Source organism: Lepidochelys kempii, chromosome 2, assembly GCF_965140265.1.
Source record: "Lepidochelys kempii isolate rLepKem1 chromosome 2, rLepKem1.hap2, whole genome shotgun sequence".
Taxonomy (NCBI): domain Eukaryota; kingdom Metazoa; phylum Chordata; order Testudines; family Cheloniidae; genus Lepidochelys; species Lepidochelys kempii.
This window is the reverse complement of record NC_133257.1, coordinates 36,871,192-36,886,888: the sequence shown is the minus strand read 5'-3', so window position 1 is coordinate 36,886,888 and position 15,697 is coordinate 36,871,192. Positions and strand designations below refer to the sequence as shown.

The following is a 15,697-nucleotide window of genomic DNA, read 5'->3' as shown; positions in this document are numbered from 1 at the left end:
TTTTTTGTAATCTTCGGTGATTTTTACCTATCTAAGGTACTTGGGGAGGGATTCAGATCTATTGCTTGCAGGTTAACGTGAAGATACTGGGTTTGTAATCTCGATCCGTACGGTTGTCCCATAAGTCTACTTACCAAACACATGTAAACACTCATGAAAACTGCTTCCCTATCTGGTGAAAACACCACATTCACCTATAATGATTTAGAAGTATAAAACCACACTACTATACACAGTATTGTGTGTGGAAATATGAAAAAGCCAGAAAAGAGGCAGCATAATATTTTTTTCACAGTATCAGCAGTTAAGGCAAAAAAGAGAGAACTGCATGAGTCAACACTGTCTCTTGACCATTGTGGTCTTCAACTGTTCCTTCAAAATCTGTAGCTAAAAGCTATCTCTGGGCCTTAACGCTTGGTCAGAAGTGTGTGTGTTCCAGTCATTGTTTAATTAGGAATGTGCTAGTGGAAATTTAAACTATGGATATTCTTTAAATAACAGTTATAGAAGGCAGAAGAGTGCTCCACTTCTTAAATCCTTTTCATTGTCCCTCTGCTTTAAAAAATGCTTTAATATGTCAACATTACGAAGAATACCAGTGTGAATTATGTAATTTGACTTCCAGTGTATATCTAATTTTGTCATTCTAATTCTAAATAATCAAAAGCAATTCAGAGTATTAAATAGCTGACATTTTAATATTATATATTTCACACAATTGTGGCACCCACATTTTAAAGTACTTAAAAGATTTGTTACATTTCTGAATAATATGGAGAATCAAAATAAAAGAATATACATTTTTAACTTAAAAGTTTTGTGTGTTTAAAAACATTAACAAGAAATGAAATTACAAGTTATTAATCAGAAGTAAAGCTTCAATATATGAGAGTAGCATTAAAGATTAACAAATAATGCTGGCAACTTTGTTTTGGATTCGATAATATTTGTGATTTTAAAAATTACATTCACTGTAAGAAAGTAAGAATATCACTTTTTTATAGTGAAAAATCATGTGTAATTCTAAAATCTAAACATGAGTTATGTGTATTTTAAATGTGATTGTGACCTATATGCATGAGGAGTCATCTAATTTTTTAGGAGTAAGGTTGTTACAAGGCTAAGAATTTCATAAATGATCACTAATGTGCATATTATAGGCAGAGTAATTTCCCAGTATTTTAAGAAAGCGAGAGGCTCCAACTAACATCAAATGGTTTAAGTGTAAGGATTATAAGTGTAAACAGATTTTCTATTTTTTTTAAATTTAAGTTTGCTCTGTTATTATATGAGAACACACTCAGCACAGAAGGAAGTTTGTGGGGGGTAAAAGAATGCATGCAGTTACAAAATAAAGTAAGGTGATACCACACCCTTCATTAGAACTTTGAGAGAAGCTATATGCATTCTATGAGGCTTAGTTTCTCATTGTTTTCACATGCAAACCTCCTATTGCTGGAGCTATGTCAATTTATATCAGCTGAAGCGCTGACCCAATGTCTTCCCATTAAGGAGTGTCATCGCTGTAATTTCAGTTTTTCACTTGACACAGCAGTGGGGGGATGGTGTGCTGGAGGCTGAGAATTGTGTATAGGGTATTGGAAAGACTATATGCAAAAATATGTATATACAGGATGGACCGAAACAACTATTTTATAGAAGTATTGTTGTCAATGGGAGTTAATAATAATTTACAAGACCTTGAGAAGTGATATGGTTTCAGGTAAACAACTTATCAATGTTATTTTCTAAAGACATTTTATTTACTTTATTTAATGTGAAATATGCACTTAACAGTTTTAAAGCACTGTTTATTCTAAAAATGTTCTCTTTTCTATATTTACTAGAAAAAATATCATACAAAAATTTGTTCTGCTCTCTTAAGTAAATATTTTGCAGTTTAACCTTCTTGACAGGTATGTCCCCCAATTTCTAAAAGAAAACAAGAACATTAATACAACATATACATTTAACTATTCTTATTGATATCATGCAGATAGAGCCAAATTGTACACTCCTTATTCAAGCAAAATTTCCACTGAAGGGAAACTTCTTTTGAAGTGAAATGGACTTTTGTCTGAGTAAGAATTACGGGCTGTATCATTCCATTCCATGAAAATATAACATGGGAGGGTAAAATTATGCTGGAAAGTCTGAGCTAACACTTGGAGAGGTCTTGTGATAACATTCTTATTAGAGAATCAAGGGGATATGAATGGATTTCCTGTAAACTTTGGGGGAACTTATGATGACTGAATGTCAGTCTGAGGGGCTAGCCCCTCCCTCCACTCTACTGCTTTCTTCAATTCCATTTCAAGTTCTTACATGGTGCCCATCACTGTGATATTTTAGCACTTTCCAGAAGTTCATTAAATAATGTGATTCGTATCTGTCATGTGGGCTATTTATTTTTATTCCTCCCCCTTTCTATCTCCAGGGGGAAATGTGTATGTCTATTAAAAAAATATAGATATATAATTTTATTCTCTCTACATGCGCTAATCTTTTTTGGGAAGTGAAGGTAGATGCTATAGAGTTTGAATCTGCAGGAGTTAATTTTGATAAGGTCAGCATGAACTCCTGCTGAGATTTGTTGGGAGAAGATGACATGTAAAGTGGCTGTTTACCAGATCTGCTCCCTTCTGGCAGGCTCTGTCTCCTAAAAGCACACATCTGTAGCCATGCAGTGCTCTCATGGAGGAGGAGGGGTCAGGATACTGTGCTGCTTCTACTCTGAGCCTCTCCTCTGGAAGGTTTGGTACTACTGGAGTTGGGTTTTTGTTTCTTTCATCCCTGCTTTCTTGAATGTTGATTTGGGTTCGGTGTAAGAGTTGCTGCAGCTGGCCCTTCATTAAGGCTATCATTCTATACTTAGCTCATTGTGTTGTTTGTTTTTTCCTAAATCAGCTATAGGCCTAAATTTGAGATTCTTTGCTTTTGCTAATTTGTGTTTCAACCTAAAGCTATTTAAACATATATTATTGTAATTATTTGTGAGGCAATTTATCTTTACTAGAAACTAGAGTAATGTTTTAATATTGGACTGTCATTTTTTAATCTGGAAAACTGCACATTTTAAAAATGTTCCTTCCATAGAAAAAACATTTTGCTGAGATTTAACAAAAGTATTTCAATTAACAGGGCAAAGTAAATGTAGCGTGGTTAAAAAGATAACTTGACAGAAAAAGATTTTGAGCAATATTTAATATACATAATATATGTACTCCAGATGCAATAAATTTTACCTCTACAACTTATACAAGTTCATCCCAATTAAACTACAAAAATGCGAATGTTTTGAACCTCTGTTGTTTTAGGGACTTTGTGTAGAATTTGCATGATTTTTCATTTAAAATACGTATGTTCTGCATCTTTTTTCTAGTTTTATCCATGTAAGCTTCCTAACAGATTTTCAGGTCATGTTGTCTCTATATAAATGAATTTATGATCCCAGTCTTGCAAGGTCCTGAGTGTGCTCCAACGTCCACTGATTTGATTGGCATTGAGTGCACTTTGCAGGATTGGGCCCTATGTTAGAAAAAATGCAAATTAACTTAAGTCTCTGTATGAATCTGACTTTTGTGTGGGAGGGCTGGCTTGAGGGGAGTGCTTACTGGGAGGTCTCACAAAGCGTAGTAAGGTGGCAACATTATTGCATGACAGACTAGGGAATGGTCCTTTAGGCGCATATGTGTGTGTCCAGCTTACCTTCAGTGTCACCAGAGGTTGGCAGCTATTTCAGGTGACCAGTCTGTTATGCCTAAAAAAACTAGGATAAAATGCTGTTCTCTGTAAAACCAACAGGAACAGGCTCTGAAAACAATGTACATTTCATTGTTTCAGAGACATATTGTAATCCCATTTTATAAATAAACTGAAATTAGGTGTTCATTCACATGGTGCTGAGTGGGGTGTGGGCACGATGAAGGGATTGGAAGAGGAAGTAGGTATGGCTAGCACAGTGGACAAAAGATGATTTTTGCAGCTGTGTTTTTTTGATGCAGTGAAGTGACAGCTAAGGAGGTCAGAGAAGAGGAGTTCTCAGTAGTCATGAGGAAAGATGATAAAGTGTTTAATGGCAGGAATGAAGTGACTTTGGAGAAGTAAAGGAAAAAATACTTAGGATTTAGCAGTAGTGTTGATGTGGGAGGAGACTGTTGCCTGAGAGTTCTAATCCTGATTTGCCAGTTTGTGGTCTTCAAAGTTACACAAACTATTTGTATGTGTTACTGCTATATAAAATATGATTAAAGCTTCCCTACCTCACTATGCAAATTGATTAGTTAGGATTTATACAATTTTTTTAAAGATAAAAAACATGAAATGCTCGGTGTTTTGATTGTTGTTGGGGTGTGTGCGTATAAAGTGATCACTCTTTGTATGTTTTTTCTGAAGTGCAAATATGAGGGATTCAGAAGTGCAAGTATGAGGGATTCAAAATTTTTAAGATGATGTAAATCTTGAGGGCCCACTGATCTGAGTAATGTCAGCTCAAGATTCTTGAAAATAAAACAACTGGTTGCCAAAGGGTAGAACAAAGATCCTTTGGTCCAAGCATGCATCAGACTTCCTGACTATTCAAAACCTCAGACTGTGGGGCAGCCAAGGAGGAGGCAGAGGGTTGCCTCTGGTGGAATCTCTGCCTCTTTCTCAGTGGCTCTAAAGATCTTGAGTTGAATGTAACTGAGCACTGTCTGAAATATGGGTGCTGTCATGGCTGCTTCCTTTTAGGAGTTGGGATACAGAGCCCTGGAAGGACAGAGTTGCTCTGTCATCTTTTAAAATATGGAGGGCTTTGTCTGTCCCACTGCTGAAGAGGCTTTCCCTCAAATGGGAAGTCCTCAGTTATGGCCTGAATCTCTGTTGAAATTCCAGAGGACTGAAGCCAGAACTACCTTGTCCGGCTTATTTCAGTAGCCATGGTGTGACCTGCTGTATCATGTGTCCAGTGCAGTCTGCTGAGATGTTTGAGCAACCAGTTGGCCATAAGTTATTTCAGCAACTCTTGTTGCTCCTTGAGTAACTGATCAACAAAATTAGACAGTTTTCCCAAATTAAAAACACATGTTGAGCAGTACTTGATAATTTGCTGCTTTCATTTGAAGGCTTGCTGAAAAGATCCAGTTTTTTGGGGATCTTTTTTCTTTGGGGTGACTTTTGTGGACTTTACTATTTTGTTCTCTCCTGTACTACTTGCGCAGCAAGAGAGCCAGATGAAGGATGAGAGTAAGTGTTCAAATCCTTTGCAGGGACTTGAGCTTCTGTCTGCTGTCTTAGAGGTAGCTGAGATGGAAGTAGGCCTATGCCAGATGGATTTGGCAGGTTCCAGCGGGCCATTGTTTATTGGCATGGCTAATTTCCCGGGTCTGTGTTAATGCAATATGTTTAAGAGCTTGTGGTGTTTTTCTTGAATAGTCTCCAGGGGAATGTCTAAGATTTTACGTGCACTTTAAGTACTTGAAAACTTTATTAATCTGCAAAGATAGATGTAGATGGATTTGCTGCCTCACCAAAAGAAGATGAAGATATTGCAGATGAGACTGGATACTCTTTCTCTGGAATATTCTTGTCTACTTTCTTCCTTTTTTTCTAAAAGATATGCTCTAGGAATTATTTTGGAGAATTTCTTTGGCCTGTGTTCTATAGGAGATCAGACTAGATGATCAGATTTTTTTGAGGTAAATAATAACCTAGAACTATAGTCAACATTTCTTATTCAGGCAGTATTCCTATGATTTCATTATGTGTTTTGCCGAATATAGAGTGAAGGATGGAGCATACAGTTTTGTTTTTGTTTACTTGTGCCGTACAACATATGTATACGGTGAAGATGAATTTAAATGTAGTGTCTTGAAACAGTGGAAAATAGAAAGTATAGGGAGAAGAAACTTGAGTGTTGAAGGGCCTGACACTCTTTTTCTCCTGTCTTTTTTTGTTTCTTTTACTGTCCGCTTGTTTTCTGTTTGATTATTCCACTTGCCTGTGCCACCTCTTCCTTCTTTCTGTAAAGTTACTATCACCCTTTTGGATGCTGGATAAATAGTAGTAGTAGTGGGGTTACTTCCTGTCAGTGACTAAGCAGAATGTGTTTGTAGATGAAGGCAGACTCCAAACGGGTAGTAGTGAATAGGAATAGGGAGTTGATTTTACCTCTCTATACAGTGTTGGTGAGACCAATACTGGAATAATGTGTACAGTTCTAATGTCCACATTTTTAAGTTAAAAAATTGGAGAGGATACAGAAAAGAACAATGGCAATTTTTGAGAGCTGTAGAAAATGCCTCATAATGAGAGATTGAGAGTTAAATCTGTTTAGTTTATCAAGGAGAAGATTGAGAGGTGCTTGATTACAGTGAGTATGTACCTTCATAGGGAGAAAATACCAGGTAGTAAAGGGATCATTATTCCAACAGAGAAAGGCATAACAAGAACAAATGGCTGGAAGCTTAAGCCAGACAAATTCAAATGAGAAATAAGGTACAAATTTTTAATAGTGAGGATGATTAACCATGGAAACAAACTACCAAGGGAAGTGATGGATTCTCCGCCATATGATGTCTTCAGATTAAGATCAGACGTCTTTCTGCACGTTATGCTTAGTCAAACCCAAGTTATTGGGTTCAATACAGGGGGAACTGGGTGAAATGTAATGGGTTGTGATATACAGGAGGTCAGACTACTTGATCTCATGGCCCCTTCTGGCCTTAAACTCTATGAATCTATGAGTAAGATAATTTAAAACCTATGAAAACGTTGAAAGCTTGATTTTTTGCATTGAAACTAAAGCCTAATTCCAGTATATATTGTAAGTTCTAAATTGTACAGAACAAAACTGTCAATCTAACCTGATTTAAAAAGTGTATTTTTCCCCAGACCACTTTTAAAATATTTGCAGTGAACTTTGCATTTTCTTTCCATAATGAGAAGAAAAAAGTAATAAAAGAGTTCTAACTTTGAATTTTAAGACAGTGGGATTACTTATGTGTAAAGTTATTCATGTGCATAAACCTTCATTCTGCACTTCAAAGGCAGGCACAAAAGCTTCCTGGTGTGTTTTTTGTTTTTGTTTTTTCCCCCAGACTGGGTGCCAGCACCCCCTTCTGGCATGCTTGAAGTATTACAGAATATTGAGAGCAGAGTCACATAAAGAAGGTGAATGTTCCTTGGTGCACTCTGTTAGCTCTCCTTTTCTGGAAGGCTGTTTGCCTTTGTCTGTTTCTCTCCCCTCTAGCCCAACTGCGGTTCTGACACTGGGAGGGTCTTTCAGAATGATTTTAGGGGAACTGGAGAATTTTCCTGTTTTTAGTTTTGTGGTGTGTGGTGGTTTTTTTTTTTTTTTTTGCTTCCAGCTGTTGAAGTGGGGCCCAGGATTCAAATAAAATGAGCCTTTGCACCGACTGTGCTCAACATGTGTGCAGCTACTCCCTCCCTCATCAGTAGTACTGGTAAAGGCTATTTGAGGAGATTAGGGGTTGGTTTTTAAAGTAGAAGCTAGCTTTACACATATGGAGAGGTGACGGAAAATGCTTCTATGCCGTCTTTTCATTTCCCTGATTCTGGGGCCAGCTGGAGGCTGAAACAACTCTGATGTAATTTAGAGCAGCTTCAGGTCTGAATGGTTGCAGTGACAAAGCATCTGGGAAAGAAAGACAGAAAAAATATAAAGACAAAACAAACAATACAAGCAGTAAACAGTGGTTACTTCAGATACAATCTCTTCTGTATTTCTTTCTGTGGAGAGCTTTCAGCAGAGATTACACCTTAAGAGTGGAACCTCTTCCGGTGGGGACACTCTTCTCTAGGTAAGATAAGACCAAAATCAGTAGTGAGTCCAGTCTCAGTGTATCATAGATAACAAAACACAGTTTATATGTAGGCAAAGGAATTTCATTTAAAGGTTGTTGAATCCTGTTTGATTTATCATGGGTAATATAAACAGTTTATAAATGGGTAAAGGTGAGTGTTAAATAAGTACTATGAAACAAAAAAAAAAAAAAGAATTTAAATTGGTTACTTAAAAGAAACCATGAAAAGTAGTCTTCAGATGGGCAAATTAATGAATATTAAATTAATGAATACTCAAGATAGACCCAGGCAGACTGCAAAGAGCTACAAAACAATCTCTCAAAACTGGGTGACTGGGAAACAAAATGGCAGATGAAATTTAATGTTGCTAAATACAAAGTGATGCACATTGGAAAACATAATCCCAACTATACATATAAAATGATGGGGGCTAAATTAGCTGTTACCACTCAAGAAAGAGATCTTGGAGTCATTGAGTGGATATTTTCAGAGAACTATCCACAATGTGCAGCAGCAGTCAAAAAAAAGGAACAGAATGTTGGGCATCATTAAACTAGGAATAGATAATAAGACAGAAAATATCTCATAGTCTCTATATAAATCCATGGTATGCCCATATCTTGCATACTGCATGCAGATGTGGTTGCCCCATCTCAAAAAAAGATATCTTGGAAAAGGTGCAGAAAAGGGCAACAAAAATTATTAGGGGTATGGAAAGGCTTCCCTATGACGAGAGATTAATAAGACTGGGACTTTTCAGCTAGGAAAAGAGATGACTAAGGGAGAATATGATAGAGGTCTATGAAATCATGACTGGTGTGAAGAAAGTAGATAAGGAAGTGTTATGTATTCCTTCTCATAACACAAGACCCAGGGGTCACCAAATGAAATTAATAGGCAGCAGGTTTAAAACAAACAACAAAATATTTCTTCACACAACACACAGTCAGCCTGTGGAACTCTTTGCCAGAGGATGTTGTGAAGGCCAAGACTACAACAGGATTAAAAAAAGAACTAAATAAATTCATGGAGGATAGATCATCAATGGCTATTAGCCAGGATGGGCAGGGATGGTGTCCCTAGCCTCTGTTTGCCAGAAGCTGGGAATGAGCAACAGGGAATGGATCACTTGAGGATTAGCTGTTCATTCCATCTGGGGCAGCTGGCATTGGCCACTGTCAGAAGACAGGATACTGGGCTGGATGGAAGGAAGATATACCAGGCCTGAACAAAAGTAATAATGGTGTCCCTCCATACTGGCCTTGACTCCCGTGGTTCCCCAGATTTCTTCTGATTCCTTTTTCACCAACCCTGGTTCCTGCCAATCTTTCAAGACTTGATTCATCAGGGCACTTTCACTCATGGAGACCTCCAGCATCTGAGATCTACTGCCTAGAATCTGAATGTTCTCCCTTTCTAGACCAGGTCTGTTCCTAATACTAGTATATTTCTTGCTCAAATTCTAAAAACCTTCAATGAATCATGCTTGTAAGGAGATTTGGAGACTGTGATCCTTTTGATGTGTATGACTATGCATCTCTACCAGAGAGAACTTGGAATTCCTCCTAGATGGCTTCAGTTTGTGTTTGAGGGGGAAGCTTGAGTCGTAAGATCTGAGATTTCCAGTCCCATCTGGATCACCCTGAATATGGACGTTGGACTATAACCTATAATTAATGCTGAAAGAACTCTTTGCTACTACAAAGCTCACCATCTCTACTATGAATCTGATCTCATAACTGTACCCTTGTCTGTATGTATACTGATCTTTTAACCAATACACTTATTTTTTTTTAATAAATTTTAGTTTAGTTAATAAGGACTGGCTGTAAGCTTGTATTTGGGTAAGATTTGGAATATTCATTAACCTGGAAGGTAATGTGTCCAATCCTTTGGGATTGGTAGAACTTTCTTATATGATTAAGATTTTCAGTAATCCTCATCATATTTGACTTGGGTGTCTGGGTGGAAGTCTAAGGCTGGATTGCTTTATGGGAACTGTGTTGTTGGCTTCTGGATAACCAGTAAGGTATTAGAAAAGCTGTTTTGTGCTGGCTTGGTGAATCTAAGTATTGGAATATCCACCAGCTTTGGGGATTGTCTACCCCATTCTTCGCAGTTTGCCCTAACTGAGTAATCTCAGAGTAACTCCCTGGGACCACGCTCACAGTTCTGTCTTGCTAAGGAAAGCCTCCTACTCACCATTAGAGAGTGGTGAGGGGATATTTCAAGCCGTAGGCTAGAATAATTCGGATGAAGCTAGTCCCATCTCTAGGTTAAATGTTATAAATACAGGAAATAACTTTTCATTTAGATTCCTCCTCCTCCAATAACATTAAGGAAACAGTTTGTTAAGATTGTGACACAAATTTACAACAACCAGCAGTTCAATTAAGACTGTCATTTCTCTCCTTAGCTCACATATTGTCATTCTCTCCCCCCTCTCCCCCTCCCTAGCCTCCAATGTGATAGAGATTTAAACTTTGGATGTGAATGGCTTGCTTTTTGTAAGTTGGTCATTGCCTTAACACTACCTTAACATTATTTATGTAGTTATTTATCTATATTACCTATACACAAGCTTTTGACAGTAGTCTGTTTCTGTAAATTTAACATGAATATTTCTGAGTTGATTCTAATATCTGCATCATCTAAAGGCTGAATTCAGCACTGTGGACATTTAGGAAAAACTTGTATCTGCTGTCTTGTGTGGCATGGAAATAAAATGAATTTTTGCCAATTCAGGCCCTCAGACAGCTGCTTTTTTTTTTTTTTTAAATTCAGAGTGCTTTCATTAATTTGGTTAGTCGTGATTATGATTCACTTCATTCTGTGTAACCAACTGCTGCACAGTAAGTGACAGTTGAATTATACATTACCGAAGAGTTAGAAAAATAGCATCCTATCATATTAAGAAGGCTGAGAATTACATTCTACTGAACACTGATGTCTTGAATCAACAAGGATTTTCATTAATAATTTTTATTTTTCTCATGAGTGATGATATAATAGACGTGAAAGATAGCTACAAAGAGTCTAAGCTATTCAAGAATAAATATTACCTTTTATTTTTGTGCAGAGAATGATATTTCTTGATTTTGCTTTGGAATATTTTCACTGCTTTTTGCAATCTCTCATTAATTGACTTGTAAAATTATATCAGTATCTGCAGGGACATTGCTAATAATTTGTTTCACATACAATTCAAGCTGCAGATTCACAGATCTAAATATACCAGAATAGGAGACCTTCTCTCAGCAGTCATATTTTCTAAAGTCTGTCTATTTGGCATTGGAAGAGCATTGTCAGAGTAATTCTGTTACCTATCACCTTAAATAGATGTGTTTGAAAATATTAAATTGTAAATACAGATTAAGGAATGTATGGAGAATCAGTGGTTAAGAAGCTTTAAAATAAACCAACCCCTCCTCTTATTTGAAAAAAGCTATATTTCTCCCTAGTATCTATGTATTGCAGACCCCTGTGGAAATGGATCTGGGGGTCATAGTTGATCACAAGCTAAATATGAGTCAAGAGTGTAACACTGTTGCAAAAGAAGCAAAACATCATTCTGGGATGCATTAGCAGGAGTCTTGTAAGCAAGACAAAGTAATTCTTCGGCTCTACTCCAGACTGATTAGGCCTCTGCTGGAGTATTGTCTGGTTCTGTGTGCCATATTTCAGGAAATAAGTGGACAAATTGGAGAAAGTCCAGAGAAGAGCAACAAAAATGATTAAAGGTCTATAAGACATCTCTGATGAGGGAAGATTTGAAAAAAATTGAGTTGGTTTCTCCTGGAGAAGAGGAGACTGACAGGGGACATAATTTTCAAGTACATAAAAGGTTGTTACAAGGAAAAAGGAGAAAAAATGTCCCCTCTGAGGATGGGACAAGAAGCAATGGGCTTAATTTGCAGCAAGGGCAGTTTAGGTTGGCCATTAGGGAGAGCTTCCTAACTGATGGGGTAGCTAAGCACTGGAATAAATTGCACAGGGAGGTCACAGATATCCATCATTGGAAATTTTTAAGAGCAGGTTAGACAAACACCTGGCAGGGATAGTCTAGATTATACTTAGTCTTGCCTTGAGTGCAAGGAACTGGACTAGAAGACCTGTTGAGGTCCCTTCCAGGCCTACGATTCTGTGAGTCTATGATTTTGACCAAATTATGTCTTCCAGAGTCAAAAGTTCATGACAGAACACCTGAGAGGAAAGGGCTGGAAGTTTTATGCCCTGGTACTGGCTTTTCCAACACACATTTATAGAGAGGATGCTTTGCAGGCGTTCACCCAAGAGCTCAGAAACAATGCTCTAATATGTGGGGCACTACATCCTCTGACAAAGCAGTGGTAGTGAGGCATCTCCTTTGTGCTGATTATTCATGTTACAGACAAAAATAATTAATATTTATAGATGGGCCTGCACAGGTGGTCATAGCTGAATGGATTATAGAGGAACAAGGATAGTTCTTTGGCAGTATATATTTGTGCCTATTCAGATATATTTAGACAGAGTTGTGGAATTTGGCTCTTAACTCCATATTGTACTTCTGCATTTATGTTATCCACATAGTTTACTGTAGTACGTCTGTGGGTTCTTGTCTAAAACATGCTGCTACTTGTATATCTGAAAAATATTCACAAACCCAGTGTGCCCGCAAGTGGGGTGGGGGGAGGGAAAGATACCAGCGAAAGGATGACACTCAGGCCTAAGAATAGCAAGCTACAATTTATTGAAGGATGAACTTACGCTCCAGTCTGCACGGTGAGTCCTTAGGATGCGCGGAGGGGCTGCAGGGGACTCTGGCCATTCAGGATAGCTGACCAGGCAGGACTCCACTGGGGGAGTCCTCTGCAGTGTTGTTCTCCGCACTTACCTCGAGGTTACATGGGGTCAACAGCTGGTTACATCCATTACATTCATGATTTATGCTTTTTTTAAAAAAAAAAAACTGACTTGTTTACAGGAAAAAAATATGCTGAACTATGTTAAACTATTTTGGCAGGGTCTGTCGGACAAAGTTCATTGAACTGCCTGCATCCTCTGCTTACGTTCAGTCACGTACGTGGTCCGCCACTTAGCTCCTCGCCAGTCTTCCTCAACCTTGCCCCTACACTCCACCCCTTGGCGGACTGAGGTGTGTTTGTTACTGCCACCAGTACACGGTGAGCATGCACACTGGTCTGGGGGTTGCTAGTCAGGCCAGGAGGGTGGAGGAGCAATTCACACAACATTGAAGAACAAACACACACAAAAAACCCACTAGTTCAATCAATAGTAGGAGCCCGATGCATCTCTCCCAGGCACCGAGATCCAGAAGCCAGGAGGTTAGCCACCGCCAAGGGTCATCCCATACAGAAGTCTCAGAACCATGTCATGTAACACCTCCTGATTTGAGTAAAAACAACTTTCATTAATTAAGACACAAATGCCATCTTGCGCAGCTAATAGATAATCTAACGCCATACAATTTTGTAATTCGCCATAAAGAGGCTACCTCTAATTGCAGGGCTTGGATTGCATCTATGGTATTTTCTATAACCTCCAATGTGGCTGAAATATTTACTATAGAGCACTCCAATTTGGCCACCCCTAGCCAGGGGAGGAAAGCCCAGTCAAACTGATGAAAGCCCATGGGTCTCCGCACAATGGGGTTTGGGCTTCGTTGTGGATGTGCCACCAATATGTAATTATGCACTGCACGAGCATGCATGATTTGCATTCCATACATGCAGGGGAGGAGCTCTCCCAATGTGCACCATCCACACCATTGGTTGGGTAGGGTTTTATATGCCTGTGATGGGGTTGGGACTCACCACCATGGCGCCTCCTGTTGGTAACTGTCATAAATATAAAGGGAAGGGTAAACCCCTTTGAAATCCCTCCTGGCCAGGGGAAAGCTCCTCTCACCTGTAAAGGGTTAAGAAGCTAAAGGTAACCTCGCTGGCACCTGACCAAAATGACCAATGAGGAGACAAGATACTTTCAAAAGCTGGGAGGAGGGAGAGAAACAAAGGGTCTGTGTCTGTCTATATGCTGGTCTTTACCGGGGATAGACCAGGAATGGAGTCTTAGAACTTTTAGTAAGTAATCTAGCTAGGTATGTGTTAGATTATGATTTCTTTAAATGGCTGAGAAAAGAATTGTGCTGAATAGAATAACTATTTCTGTCTATGTATCTTTTTTGTAACTTAAGGTTTTGCCTAGAGGGGTTCTCTATGTTTTTGAATCTAATTACCCTGTAAGATATCTACCATCCTGATTTTACAGGGGGGATTTCTTTATTTCTATTTACTTCTATTTTTTATTAAAAGTCTTCTTGTAAAAAACTGAATGCTTTTTCATTGTTCTCAGATCCAAGGGTTTGGGTCTGTGGTCACCTATGCAAATTGGTGAGGCTTTTTATCCAACATTTCCCAGGAAAGGGGGGGTGCAAGTGTTGGGAGGACTGTTCATTGTTCTTAAGATCCAAGGGTCTGGGTCTGTAGTCACCTAGGCAAATTGGTGAGGCTTTTTACCAAACCTTGTCCAGGAAGTGGGGTGCAAGGTTTTGGGAAGTATTTTGGGGTGAAGGACGCATCCAAACAGCTCTTCCCCAGTAACCAGTATTAGTTTGGTGGTGGTAGCGGCCAGTCCAAGGACAACGGGTGGAATATTTTGTACCTTGGGGAAGTTTTGACCTAAGCTGGTAAAGATAAGCTTAGGAGGTTTTTCATGCAGGTCCCCACATCTGTACCCTAGAGTTCAGAGTGGGGGAGGAACCTTGACAGTAACTCTCTGGGAATTAGCTCAGTCCATGTGGAGTGCCCTCCACTGGTGATGTCCCATTTGTCTCTCACCCTCTATTGGTTTCTCGACCCGCATTGCTTATGGTGTCCTCTTCAGGGCACTGCCCTCTGGCAGTGCCCCCAAGTCCACAGTCACCCCCTTCCGGGGGGGGTGGTTGTGCTTAACAGCAGTCTTTTCACCCCAGCTGCAGAGGCCAACCATATCCCCAAAGTCTAACCCCTTCTATCAGGGGTCAAGTGCAGTCTGCTATGGCCACTCCTAATGGCCGGGTGTAGTACAAGGGAGAAGGGGGGGACCCAGGCCCACCCTCTACTCTGGGTCCCCTCTGGCAGCAGCCTCCCTGCTCTCCTTCGCTCCCCTTGTTTGCCTCCCCTCCCTGGGCTGCTTCCCCTTCGGCCCCCTTGCACCTTGTGAGCCCTTCTATCAGGGCCTGCAGCCTGGCAGGTATTGGGCTGGAGCTCTCCTCAGATCCCCCAAGCCTGCCCTGCGCTGCGCTGCCCTGGGTGCTGGTCTCCTTCACTCAGGAGACAGACCTTCTCCTTTGAAAGTCTGGGAGAGACTGCCTGCTCCCTTCCTGGGCAGTCTGTATATAGGGCCTAGCATTGTCCTGATTGGCTGGCTGTAATACTGGCCCTGACTGGCTCTCTAACAGGCCCTCCCTGATTGGCTGCCACCTTGCGCAGCTGTTCTGGCCTGTTGTAGCCCAATCTGGCATGGGGGTGGGGCACTGCCCTACCACAATGGCCGCATAGCCAGTACAGCCCCGGCAATCCTGCTGTGGGGAGCCATGTGCTATCTGAGGCATTGCGACACCACCTGTTGGAGCTTTGGTTACACTGAGACCAGTAATGTGCACGCGGGATTTGCCCGCGTCTAATTGTACTGAGGGGCATTCTCTATAAGGGGGCACTGGCATTGAAATAATACAGAAAATCACAGGTATGTAGTCCCTGCTCTCCCCAACGCCACCACCAATGGCAAAGGGTGGTGCCATTGGTATAAGTCAAACTGGTTTCAGAAGAACTGGAACAAGTCTCACTTGAGACCCACGTCTCTCCAGCCATCCTCTTATTGTGCAATTCTGATGGGCCGGCAGTAACGT

At 39.9% G+C, this 15,697-nt stretch overlaps 1 protein-coding gene across 43 annotated transcripts in view; it reads left to right on the top strand.

Annotated features, from left to right (window-relative positions):
* Window positions 1-15,697, top strand: part of RIMS2 (regulating synaptic membrane exocytosis 2) — a 748,357-nt gene that overhangs the window by 2,134 nt on the left and 730,526 nt on the right. The window lies entirely within an intron of this gene.